Source organism: Schistocerca americana, chromosome 3, assembly GCF_021461395.2.
Source record: "Schistocerca americana isolate TAMUIC-IGC-003095 chromosome 3, iqSchAmer2.1, whole genome shotgun sequence".
NCBI lineage: Eukaryota > Metazoa > Arthropoda > Insecta > Orthoptera > Acrididae > Schistocerca > Schistocerca americana.
Window position 1 is genome coordinate 141,901,972 of NC_060121.1, and position 13,440 is coordinate 141,915,411.

General features: G+C 46.4%; 1 non-coding gene across 1 annotated transcript; it reads left to right on the forward strand.

Moving 5' to 3' along the window:
• Positions 1-10,055: 10,055 nt before the first annotated feature.
• On the forward strand, positions 10,056-10,130 carry Trnas-cga. Its single transcript has one exon. It is a non-coding gene; the product is annotated as a tRNA-Ser (tRNA).
• Positions 10,131-13,440: the final 3,310 nt, after the last annotated feature.

Sequence of the window (13,440 nt, forward strand, 5' to 3'; positions counted from 1 at the left end):
AAAATAACTTATGCAAATTAATTTTGTGAAATTTAATTATTATTTCATGAATAGTATTTCAACGGCATAGCGTCAGTCAGCCTGTGGCTGATTGTGATGGACTGTAATACTATTGTGTTTTTGTTTTAGAAAGTAAGTGAAGAGCTTTCCTGATCTGATCTCTCTCTCTCTCTTGTCTGTTAACCTGCAGACTGATAGGGCGCATTATAGCTGCGTTCCTTGCTTATCACTAATTACCCTTTCTTTTGTGGAGACAAACGTGATGTAAGTGTCATGTATTAGCTGTGCAACCATTTGCAATTAACGAGCTTAACAGATCGTGGAGTGGAGACGCAATGGCCTAATACAATTAGTATGCAGCCGATTATTGATCTGAAACTTGCCACAGTGCTCCTGAGATTAAATGCCAATCATCACGAAGCGCTTTGCAAACTTGAATGCTAGCGCGGAACCTAAAATGATCTGGCCACAGTCCCCAAGTTATAATTCCGTCTCGCCCCTAAATAGCACAAGCCAGCTCCGCAAAACTGATGGTGGTATTGAAAGGTGTATATTTTATACCATTCTTCTAGAACTCAATTTCGCCACTAACGAAGATACATCCACCAACAACAATAGTACATCCAATACATTCGCAGTTGCGAATAAGGACTACCATCAGCTGTAGAATGGAACAACGACAATGAAAATTTGTCAGCTTGTAGAAAGTTTGTGCCTGCTCGTCAATCGTGTGTGGACAGTCTAATGGTAAGGCGACCGCTCGCGATAAGCTGTAAATCTAGGTTCGAATCCCGGTCCAACACAAATTTTCACTGTCGTCGATGCATCCTATAGCTGATGGTAGCCTTTATTCGCAACTGCGAATTCCTTTGATGTGTTCCGTGACGACTGTAGTCGCCGCAGTGCTTGCCCAAAGGAAGTTTGCGTCGTAATCAGAATAACACAGGCGCTGAAACATCGTATCAACAGTAGCCATCTGCCCCAGTTAATTTTAACAGTTTTGTTTTTAGTGATTAATTTCAGTTTGTGTTTAAAGTCATCATACATTTCAGTAATATTGCGTGAGCAGACGCTTCGTGTGCAGAGCTTCATCAGATTTTTACTGTCGTTTTCATATGGTTTGAATGGCCCTGAGCACTATGGGACTTAACATCTGAGATCATCAGCCTCCTAGATTTACAACTACTTAAACCTAACTAACCTAAAGACATCACACACATGCAAGCCCGAGGCAGGATTCGAACCTGCGACCGTAGCAGCAGTGCGGTTCCGGGTTGAAGCGCCTAGAGCCGCTCGGCCACCAGGGTCTATCGGACCTTATTTTCCGAATAGCTCACGTATCAACCTGAGCGATTGCCTTAATCGTAACTTTGTTCATTACGATGGTACTGGAACGCCGGAAGGAAAAAACAGCTGAGATGTTAGGGAAAGCACTGTCATGATGCTATCCAAAAGTCGGCAGCAGTGGCCGAGCGGTTCTAGGCGCTTCAGTCTGGAACCGTGCTGCTGTTACGGTCGTAGGTTCGAACCCTGCCTCGGGCATGGATGTGTGTGATGCTCTTAGGTTAGTTAGGTTTAAGTAGTTCTTACCCGTGGTCTAGGGGTAGCGTCTGATTCATAATCGAAAACGTCTTCGGTGCCGGGTTCGATCCTCGCCACTGCCTAAATTTTGATAAATAATCAGCATTGGCGGCCTAAGACTTCCGGTATAAGAAGTCAGCCTCATTCTGCCAACGCCCATGTCAAAAATGGCGGAGGAGCAGATAGAGGTTCAGGGCACTCTCTTGTCCTAGGGGTGGGAAATTGCCCTAAAGGCGGAAGAATCTGCAATGATCAACGACATGAGGATGCAGAAGGCAATGGAAACCACTGCATTAAAGACACGTAACGTGTATCCACAGGACATGTGGCCTGTAATTGAAGAAGTGTCATGATGATCTCTCCATTGGCAAAAGGTTCCGGAATAATCCCCCATTCGGATCTCCGGGAGGGGACTGCCAAGGGGGAGGTTATCATGAGAAAAAGATTGAATAATCATCGAAAGGATAACGTTCTACGAGTCGGGGCGTGGAATGTCAGAAGCTTGAACGTGGTAGGGAAACTAGGAAATCTGAAAAGGGAAATGCAAAGGCTCAATCTAGATATAGTAGGGGTCAGTGAAGTGAAGTGGAAGGAAGACAAGGATTTCTGGTCAGATGAGTATCGGGTAATATCAACAGCAGCAGAAAATGGTATAACAGGTGTAGGATTCGTTATGAATAGGAAGGTAGGGCAGAGGGTGTGTTACTGTGAACAGTTCAGTGACCGGGTTGCTCTAATCAGAATCGACAGCAGACCAACACCGACAACGATAGTTCAGGTATACATGCCGACGTCGCAAGCTGAAGATGAACAGATAGAGAAAGTGTATGAGGATATTGAAAGGGTAATGCAGTATGTAAAGGGGGACGAAAATCTACTAGTCATGGGCGACTGGAATGCAGTTGTAGGGGAAGGAGTAGAAGAAAAGGTTACAGGAGAATATGGGCTTGGGACAAGGAATGAAAGAGAAGAAAGACTAATTGAGTTCTGTAACAAGTTTCAGCTAGTAATAGCGAATACCCTGTTCAAGAATCACAAGAGGAGGAGGTGTACTTGGAAAAGGCCGGGAGATACGGGAAGATTTCAATTAGATTACCTCATGGACAGACAGAGATTCCGAAATCAGATACTGGATTGTAAGGCGTACTCAGATCACAATATAGTAGTGATGAAGAGTAGGCTGAAGTTCAAGACATTAGTTAGGAAAAATCAATACGCAACGATGTGGGATACGGAAGTACTAAGGAATGACGAGATACGTTTGAAGTTCTCTAACGCTATAGATACAGCAATAAGGAATAGCGCAGTAGGCAGTACAGTTGAAGAGGAATGGACATCTCTAAAAAGGGCCATCACAGAAGTTGGGAAGGAAAACATAGGTACAAAGAAGGTAGCTGCGAAGAAACCATGGGTAACAGAAGAAATACTTCAGTTGATTGATGAAAGGATGATGTACAAACATGTTCCGGGAAAATCAGGAATACAGAAATACAAGTCACTGAGGAATGAAATAAATAGGAAGTGCAGGGAAGCTAAGACGAAATGGCTGCAGGAAAAATGTGAAGACATCGATAAAAGATATGAATGTCGGAAGGACAGACTCAGCATACAGGAAAGTCAAAACAACCTTTGGTGACATTAAAAGCAACGGTGGTAACATTAAGAGTGCAGCGGGAATTCCACTGTTAAATGCAGAGGAGAGAGCAGATAGGTGGAAAGAATACATTGAAAGCCTCTATGAGGGTGAAGATTTGTCTGATGTGATAGAAGAAGAAACAGGAGTCGATTTAGAAGAGATAGGGGATCCAGTATTAGAATCGGAATTTAAAAGAGCTTTGGAGGACTCACGGTCAAATAAGGCAGAAGGGATAGATAACATTCCATCAGAATTTCTAAAATCATTGGGGGAAGTGGCAACATAACGACTATTCACGTTGGTGTGTAGAATATATGAGTCTGGCGACATACCATCTGACTTCGGAAAAGCATCATCCACACAATTCAGAAGACGGCACGAGCTGACATGTGTGAGAATTATCGCACAATCAGCTTAACAGCTCATGCATCGATGCTGCTTACAAGAATAATGTACAGAAGAATGGAAAAGAAAATTGAGAATGCGCTAGGTGACGATCAGTTTGGCTTTAGGAAAAGTAAAGGGACGAGAGAGGCAATTCTGACGTTACGGCTAATAATGGAAGCAAGGCTAAAGAAAAATCAAGACACTTTCATAGGATTTGTCGACCTGGAAAAAGCGTTCGACAATATAAAATGGTGCAAGCTGTTCGAGATTCTGAAAAAAGTAGGGGTTAGCTATAGGGAGAGACGGGTCATATACAATATGTACAAAACCAAGAGGGAATAATATGAGTGGACAATCAAGAACAAAGTGCTCGCATTAAGAAGGGTGTAAGACAAGGCTGTAGCCTTTCGCCCCTACTCTTCAATCCGTACATCGAGGAAGCAATGATGGAAATAAAAGAAAGGTTCAGGAGTGGAATTAAAATACAAGGTGAAAGGATATCAATGATACGATTCGCTGATGACATTGCTATCTTGAGTGAAAGTGAAGAAGAATTAAATGATCTGCTGAACGGAATGAACAGTCTAATGAGTACACAGTATGGTTTCAGAGTAAATCGGAGAAAGACGAAGGTAATGAGAAGTAGTTGAAATGAGAACAGCGAGAAACTTAACATTAAGATTGATGGTCACGAAGTCAATGAAGTTAAGGAATTCTGCTTCCTAGGCAGTAAAATAACTAATGACGGACGGAGCAAGGAGGACATCAAAAGCAGACTCGCTATGGCAAAAAAGGCATTTCTGGCCAAGAGAAGTCTACTAATATCAAATACCGGCCTTAATCTGAGGAAGAACTTTCTGAGGATGTACGTCTGGAGTACAGCATTGTATGGTAGTGAAACATGGACTGTGGGAAAACCGGAACAGAAGAGAATCGAAGCATTTGAGATGTGGTACTATAGACGAATGTTGAAAATTAGGTGGACTGATATGGTAAGGTATGAGGAGGTTCTACGCAGCATCGGAGAGGAAAGGAATATGTGGAAAACACTGATAAGGAGAAGGGACAGGATGATAGGATATCTGATAAGACATGAGGGAATGACTTCCATGGTACTAGAGGGAGCTGTAGAGGGCAAAAACTGTAGAGGAAGACAGAGATTGGAATACGTCAAGCAAATAATTGAGGACGTAGGTTGCAAGTGCTACTCTGAGATGAAGAGGTTAGCACAGGAAAGGAATTCGTGGCGGGCCGCATCAAACCAGTCAGTAGACTGATGACCAAAAAAAAAAAAAAGTCTTGGGGACTCATGACCTCATATGTTAAGTCCCATAGTGCTTAGAGCCATTTGAACCTTTTTGCTATCGAAAACTGTCGCTGAGGCAACTGTCGTATACTTTGGTCCATTGATCACGGAGATGCACGATTGCTGCAGAAATGTGTTCGGGTGAACAGACGTGCAACTGTTGGGCAGCTGATCACCCTGGTGAACCAAGGTGCTATCAACAGTGTCTCCTCAACACCGCTCAGCGAACGTTTCTCCTCATGGGACTCTGCAGCAGCCACCTGGTTCATGCACCCACACTGACTGGTCATCGCCGACGAAGGTTGCAAACAGCACGCCAGTGCAGCAGCTAGACACACACGTAATGACGACAGATGGTCTTTTCAGATGACCTACGGCCGTCGGCGATTTCATCGCGAAAAGTCTGAAAGGAAACACCCAGCGACAATCGTCGGAAGGGTTCAGACTGTAGCCTTCTCCAGCGTTATGGTCTGGGGTATCTTCCATGGTATTTCCTGGACCATGTCCTCATTCTGCGAGGCACACTCGATCAACGCAAGTGTGCATCTATCCTTAGCGACCGTGTATCCGGGCCCCGTCATGAAGTTTGTTCTTCCTCTGCACGATGGCATCTATCAACAAGACAATGTGCCACACAGCTCGCATTCTACGTGAATGATTCGAACACTGGGATAATTTTATCGTACTCCTCTGGCCACCAGTCATTGCTCAACCCCCCGACTAAAACCCAGTCGACCATCTGTGGGGCCACCTCGATCAGGCTGTACGCGTCATGGGTCCTCAGTGGTAAAAGTTTGCCCACTTGGCCACGGCAGTGAATTCGACATGGTTCTGCATCGCTTTCGATACCTTTGACAATTTCACCGACTGTTTTCATACACGTCCGCGATGCGAAAGGTGGTTTTTCACCCTTTGGACAAGTGGTCATATTAATGTAAGTATACCGTGTATTTTATATATTTTTATATATTATGTAAGTTCAATCTTCGGCCATCGCTATATGTGCACTTTCACGTCAGCCATATTCTCACCTGGCCATCATCTATTCGCCGCAGGTTTTCTGATACTCAGTCCAGCGATCGTAATACTGACAGTGGTGCCCAGTTACACTAATCACGCTTCCGGCAAAACATTTTTCACAACGTTTAAACATAAAATTTCCCCCATTGTCGACAATGGCTGCACTCTCGGCTGTCTCTCTATAAAACATCACCTCCAAGTGACCTGGTCGAGTGATTGGCTCGCACAGTACATTAATACATTAGTGACAATGGACCGTTAAATCGGTCTTTGCAGGTTCTCGAATAAAGAAATGTCTGTGAGACATTTAATGATTCAGTTTCTCCACTTTCTCTTGGCATACAATGTGTCAAATACACTGAAGAGCCAAAGAAACTAATGGTCCTGCCTAATATCGTGTAGGGCACCCGCGAGCTCGCAAAAGTGCTACAACACGACGTGTCATGGTCTCGACTAATGCCTGAAGTACTGCTGGATGCCTCCACACCTTGAACCCTGCATAGTAGTCCATAAATCCGTAAGACTAGGAGGGGTGGAGATCTCTTCTGAACAGCACTTTGCAGGGTACCCCAGATACGATCAATAATGTTCATGTCTGTTGAGTTTTGTGGCCATAGAAAGTGTCTAAACTCAGAAAAGTGTTCCTGGAGCCACTTGTACCAATTCCGGAGGTGTTAGGTATCGCTTTGCCCAACTCCGTCGAAATGCACAATGGGCGTGAATGGATGCAGGATGCTTACGTTCGTGCAAAGTCGTGTATAAACCCTCCGTCAGGCACTTTATAGTGAATAGTACAGTAATCACGTAACTGTAGATGTAGACGTATCAGGGGTCCCATAAACCTCCAACTGCACACCGTCCCACACCATTACAGACCCTCCACCAGCTTGAACAGTCCCCTGCTGACATGCAGGGTCCATGGATTCATGAGGGTGTCGCCATCCCCGGACGCGTCCATCCTCTTGGTACAATTTAGAACGAGACCCGTCTGACCAGGCAACATGATTCCAGTCATCAACAGTCCAACCTCGGTGTTGACGGGCCCAGAAGAGGCGTAAAGCTCTGTGTCGCACAGTCATCAAGGGTACACGAGTGGACCTTCGGCTTCGAAAGCCCATATCGATGATGTTTTGTTGAATGGTTCCCACACTGACACTTGTTGATGCTCCAGCATTGAAATATGCAGAAATTTGCGGAACGACTGCGCTCCTGTCACGTTGAACGATTCTCTTCAGTCGTTGTTGGTCCCGTTCTTACAGGATCTTTTTCCGGCGGCAGCGATGTCAGAGATATGATATTTTACCGGATTCCTGATTTTCGTGGCACACTCGTGCAATGGTCGTAAGGGAAAATTCCAACTTCATCGCTACCTAAGAGATGAAGTCTCCCACCGCCCGTGCACCGACTGCAACACCACGTTCAAACTCACTTAAACCTTAATAAACCGTCATTGTAATAGCAGTAACCGATCTGTCAACTGCACCAGACACTTGTTGTTTTATATAGGCGTTGCCGACCGCAGCATCACATTCTGCCTGTTTCTCTGCATTTGAATACGCATGCCTATACCAGTTTCTTTGGCGCTTCAGTGCTATAACAGATTCTAAAAAAATTAAAATGTAGACTTCATGTGCAGAGAATCACTAAAGTCAGTGAAACATGTCATGAGAAATAAGAAGCCAGTAAAGTGAGAGAAAAGCAGTTGTGGCAGTTTTATTAGAGAGATTTAATTCTTCAGCGTGGCAGCGATGATGGCATCGGAGAGCCCGTGAGTAAATTAAACACAGCCGTACATCGTGGTGTGCCGTCCTATTTCCTCCCCCTGCTGCCATTTATTTAACAGTCACTCATGTGTGTGTGTGTGTGTGTGCGTGTGTGAGACAGAGAAGAGGTAATTTACGGTAGTGCAGAGGCGAATGACTCAGCCAGCTTTTAGTGTTGCCGTTACGCCAGAAAGTCCTGACCAATAAAAACACTCCAACAACTAGTGAGCTGCGCTCTAAGCGACCTGCCTTAGCTCACTCGCTTGCCGGTTAAATCGGCCGCCTGAGATACATAAAACACTTATCTACTATCTCCTCGTCTTGTTCTCCCACCACCAGCTTAACTGCCCCCCACCCCTTACCCACTGACTCACATTTTATGCAGTTGCTCCCTGCTACAAGTTATTTTTTGTCCCTTCCAGCTGGTCGAAACATTCGCCGAATGTCGTGCGTCAACCGGGGCTAAAGTCGCTCAGACTTTCGTGACCCTACAAGCCGAGTTCGCTCCCTGGCTTAGGATAACAGCCGCAAAGTGGTGGCTGGGGTAGGGAGGGGGGGGGGGGTGAATGGAGGAAACCGCTAAACATGAATGTGGTGCTGCTCGCGAACGTTTTCATCAGCTCGGTTAGCTGCATTTGCTGGTTGCACCGCTTTTCTCTACAAACGATCGCGTAAGTATTACTCGAAGCGTCACATCTCAACACGAAGAACAAATGCAACTTCTGTGGAAATACTGCACTTACTTTTCTGTAGTAATTTCACAGACGAGCCCTCATTAAATCAGACTACGGAGGTGTCAATAAGTGACCGTGAGGAAGCAAGGAGACCGTTTAAATTCTTTTGTCAGATTGTAACTAAGTTCCAGATAAGGATTCAATCACTTATCAATCGTTTTCGATCGTGAACGCTCTTATGTATACGCCTGGCTGGTCAGAAGTTTTTTTTTAAAGTTTCTAGCCGACGACATTTATTTATTTATTATCTAAACTTAACCTTGCGAAGACCTTCTTTGAAATTTAATCACGAATTCAATGTACTGATCGTTCGTTAGGCTCTATCCCGGCATGACGTAAGCATGATCGAAATCCACTGAGCTTATTACTTAAAAAGAACTTTAACATGAATTTAAGTACTGCTCAGTATGGCCTGAAACAGAAGACTTTCACGCATAATGTGTAATTACGTACAAATGATGTTCTATGCAGCTGTCCTGCACTCTCGTTCCACTAACTTATTCACTGTAAGAAAAATACGCATTCAGCATATTCAAAAGCAAAACAAACTTGGGCCAAATTAAAAATAAGGGAACCAACACTAAAAGTGAAAGAGGAATTGTGTTGCAAAATTACGAGAAAGAGGAATGCCTAATGACGAGATAGATGATTTGGCAGTCAATGTGGATAGTACAGGAGATTCAGTATTACACTCAGAGTTTAAAAGAGTTTTAGAAGTTTTGCTATTAAATGAGACAGAAGGGATGCATAACATTCCTTCGTAATTCCTTCTTTTTCGAGTTGTTGATGAAAGTTTACGGTTTAGGTGGTTGGAGCTCATCAACAAATAAACTCAAAATGAACTTTCGAAATGTTCTCCTCTTGCTTCTAAACACGCTTAGTTTTGCAGTTTCGAAGACGCGTCGATGAAAACATGTAAACTCAAAACAAACGTTCTAAACATCCTCCTCTTGCCTCTAAACACGCATGGTTTACCAGCTTCCGCGAAGTGTCGATTAAAAGTTTCAACATCCGGATGGTCCAATTGTTTGAGGTGCCCCAGAGATAATAAACCAGAGGACTGCGGTCGGTGGAACGTGGAGACCATGGAACTGATCTATCATGGTAGATACTAGCTAGTGCATCTCCAGTACTGAGACTCAATTGTGCTCGACCTGTATCATGTATAGGCCACCTGATTCTTCATAAGTGCAGAGACACTTCCTCTAGCAGGTCTTGAAGGGTGTTCTGAATAAGGTCACTGTATGCATCACATGCACTGGCAGGATGTATGGCCCAACCCGATATAGCTACAATTCCAGCCCTCAATTAATCTTATACTGATGCTGTCAACTAGCCTGTTCTGTAGCACGAGGCTTGCGATCTGCCCATATGTGTTGGTGGTGAAAAATGGGTCCGGCACACAGTTTTAATCTGCCAGGAAGTTTGATATCAGCGCACACTCCGCTGCAGAGTGAAAATCTCATTCTGGAAACATCCCCCAGGCTGTGGCTAAGCCATGTCTCCACTATATCCTTCTTTCAGGAGTACTACTCCTGCAAGGTTCGCAGGAGAAGTTCTGTAAAGTTTGGAAGGTAGGAGACGAGGTACTGGCGGAAGTAAAGCTGTGAGGAAGGGGCGTGAGTCGTGCTTGGGTAGCTCAGTTGGTAGAGCACTTGCCCGCGAAAGGCAAAGGTCCCGAGTTCGAGTCTCGGTCCGGCGCACAGTTTTAAGCTGCCAGGAAGTTTCGTATCAGCGCACACTCCGTTGCAGAGTGAAAATCTCATTTTGGTTATATCATATCTTCCAAACGTTGCCTCGTCTGTAAACAAAACTGAAAAGACAAACAATGAATAGGTGTTTGTGCAACAAACCGTCGGTCAAAGTTTTCTCATGGTGAGAAATCGGCAGGCGTAAGGCCATGCAGACGTTGAAAATTATACGGGTCCATGAGTCGCTCGTGATGTATTCTCCATGCCGAACTTCGGGTTTACCATATTCTAGGGCCGCTTGTCTTGCGCTGATACCAGCTTCTTCTTCGACAACCCGCAGAACATGGTCTTCCTGGTCAGGAGTACGAGCAACAGGTGCTCTTCATAGGTCATTAGTCGGAGGTTTGACGGATTCTCTCTCGGCAACGCGTTTATTCACAGCACCGAAAATAGGATACCACGGCTGCCTTCTGTCCGAGAACCCCGTCTGATAGGGAGTGCAACCTCGTCTCCGATACCACTCGCTAGGCCGTATATAAAAATCGTGTCTGCCTGTTCACGAAATCAATATCCTACCTTGTTTGAACGGAGCACTTCAGTTAACACGTACACAATGGACACGTTTAAGACAGACGAACGACGTACGTAAACATGTCTCCCTGGCAACACAACGGCGTCTCTAAAACAATGAGCGCCGGCCATGGTGGCCGAGCGGTTCTAGGCACTACTGTCTGGAACCGCACTACCGCTACGGTCGCAGGTCCGACTCCTGCCTCGGGCATGGATGTGTATGATGTCCTTAGGTTAGTTAGGTTTAAGTAGTTCTAAGTTCTAGGGGACTGATGACCTCAGAAGTTAAGTCCCATAGTGCTCAGAGCCATTTGAACCATTTTGTAAATGCAAACAGGGCCAGCGATAGTATAGCGACGTCTGCACAGACTTCCAACCGTTGCTTTAACTGTCATTTCAAAATTTGCTTCTTTTGCCAAAACACAGATGAGTTTGTCTCGCCTCACTGAAACGTTGTGAAGACACAACTGCGAGAGAGTTCTGAAATGGTGGTTAATTAATTTTATCAAGTGAGGAACTGAGGAATAGTATTTCGGGCAACACCTGTACCGTGCAATGGAAGCGTTCATGCATGAAAAACCCGAGCTCTTTTCCAAATTAAAGCTTTCCAGACAATGGCGCTCAACTACAGCCAGGCTGTCCTATCACTCCAGACGCGGCTAAGTCGTTTTCCGAAACACACATGGGCTGCTCACAGCACAGAGACACGCTCGCCACCTTCCTTGTGCAGCTGCTATAGCGTGCGTAGAATGTCGTGGCCGCTAGGTGCGTTGACGCCGACGTTGCACTGACGAGGGTGGACCCTCGACTTGAGTCGGAAGTTCTAGCGCTGGAGCGCTTCGCCCTCCTCTTGGCGGTGTGGTGAGTGGTGACGTGGGGGTGTGGAGCGAGAGAGAGACAGTGGAAGAGGAGGAAAACGGAAGGCCTCATGTGACTGGCCCAGTGGTGGGTATTTTTTTAAAAAAAATAGAGAATAGCGTAGTAGAAGGGACAGTAAGAGAAGCAGGAAACGAAAGACTCAATTGACAAGCCAGTTACTGAATGAGAGAGGAGAAGACAATAAGGAGAAGAGAGAGTGAAAGAGGAAGGAAGAAAGTAAAACGAAGGCCAAACTGGCCAGTCGTCGACAAACCGACGGCGAGAAAGACACAAGCAGATTGAGGGTGTGGGAGAACCTAGGAAGGGAGTGGAGCAGTAGTAGTCGACAGACACAGAGGGAGTTGAGGATGAGAACAAGGAGGGAAAGAAGAACTAAGGAACGTCCAAGTGGGGTTGGGCAGCCAGCAGGGAGGGGGGAGAAAGAATGGAAGGGGGAGACAGGAGAGGGGGGTGATGACTGGCGAAGAGGGATCATTGGACAAGGAGGTCAGGTCAATGGGTGGTGGCCAGGCGATGGAGGCGGGTAGCAAGCGAGAGGATTACAGGATTGGTGGAGTGACAGGAGTGGTGTTAAAAGGAAACGGTGGAGGAGCATACACGGTCGTGAAGGAGGGGGATACCAGCAAGCAGGTGAAGTTCTCGGGTAGGGGAACGGTAGGGGAGGCGGAAGGCAACCCAGAGAGCACGGTTCTGCACCGTCTGGAGTCGGTAGAGATGCGTGAGTGCGGCGTTGCCCCACACGACCGAAGCGTATTCGAGGATGGGGCGGATCAGGGACGTGTAGAGGAGGATGCCAAGGTACTGGGGAAGGGAAGAAGTAGGACTGATGAGGGAGTAAAGGTGGCCGATGCGCCCCAAGGCTTTCCGCCACATGTCCTCAATGTGGGGATGCCAGGTGATGGCCCTGACCAGGGTGACCCCCAGATATTTAGCAGTCCTGGGGTACCGAGGACAGTGACAGGGGGGGGGGGGGGGGGGGGGGGTAATCGACGGGCCACCTGCGCTGACACATAATGAGCACCTGTGTCTTGACCAGGTTAAATGCTAGGCGCCGTTTTGTGGCATACTCGACTAGGGAGTCACTGGCAAGCTGAAGCTTTTGGCGGAGGAGGGCCTTGCTCCGGGAGCGATTATAGACCGCCGTGTCATCGGCATACAGGGCGAGATGCACCTGAGGTACGGTGGGCGTGTCGGCTGTGAAAAGGCTGTATAGGACAGGCCCTTGCACGCTCCACTGCGGAACACCCGCCCTGATGCGCCGACTGGTGGAGGTAACTCCCGGGATCCGGACATGGAAGGAGCGTCCTTCGAGATAAGTGGCGATGAGTCGGACTTGGGAGGCGGAGAAGGCTAGATGTGCAGTTAGCTGAAGACAGCGGCAGTTGTGGGGGGTCGCTCGTAGCGCTGTAGCGGAAACGCCGAGCGCTGGACGGGAAGTGGCCGTTCTAAATTGAAGCCTACAATGGTTCACATGGCTCTGAGCACTATGGGACTTAACATCTGAGGTCATCAGTCCCCTAGAACTTAGAACTACTTAAACCTAACTAACCTAAGGACATCACACACATCCATGCCCGAGGCAGGATTCGAACCTGCGACCGTTGCGGTAGCGCGGTTCCAGACTGAAGCGCCTAGAACTGCTCGGCCACGCCGGCCGGCAATTGAAGCCTAAGCTCCCTTGCTTTGTAAATATTATGTGAGGCCCATCCACGCTCACACTTGCACGGTGACCACTTCGTTTGTACCTAGAAATACTTCCGCCGAAAATGCAGCTACTTATTTCCACCTGGCTTGTTAACCCTTTGTGCGTCACATTTAGAAAAAAATTAGGGAAATTTTTTTTTGTGACGAATATTTACTGTATATGTTGCAC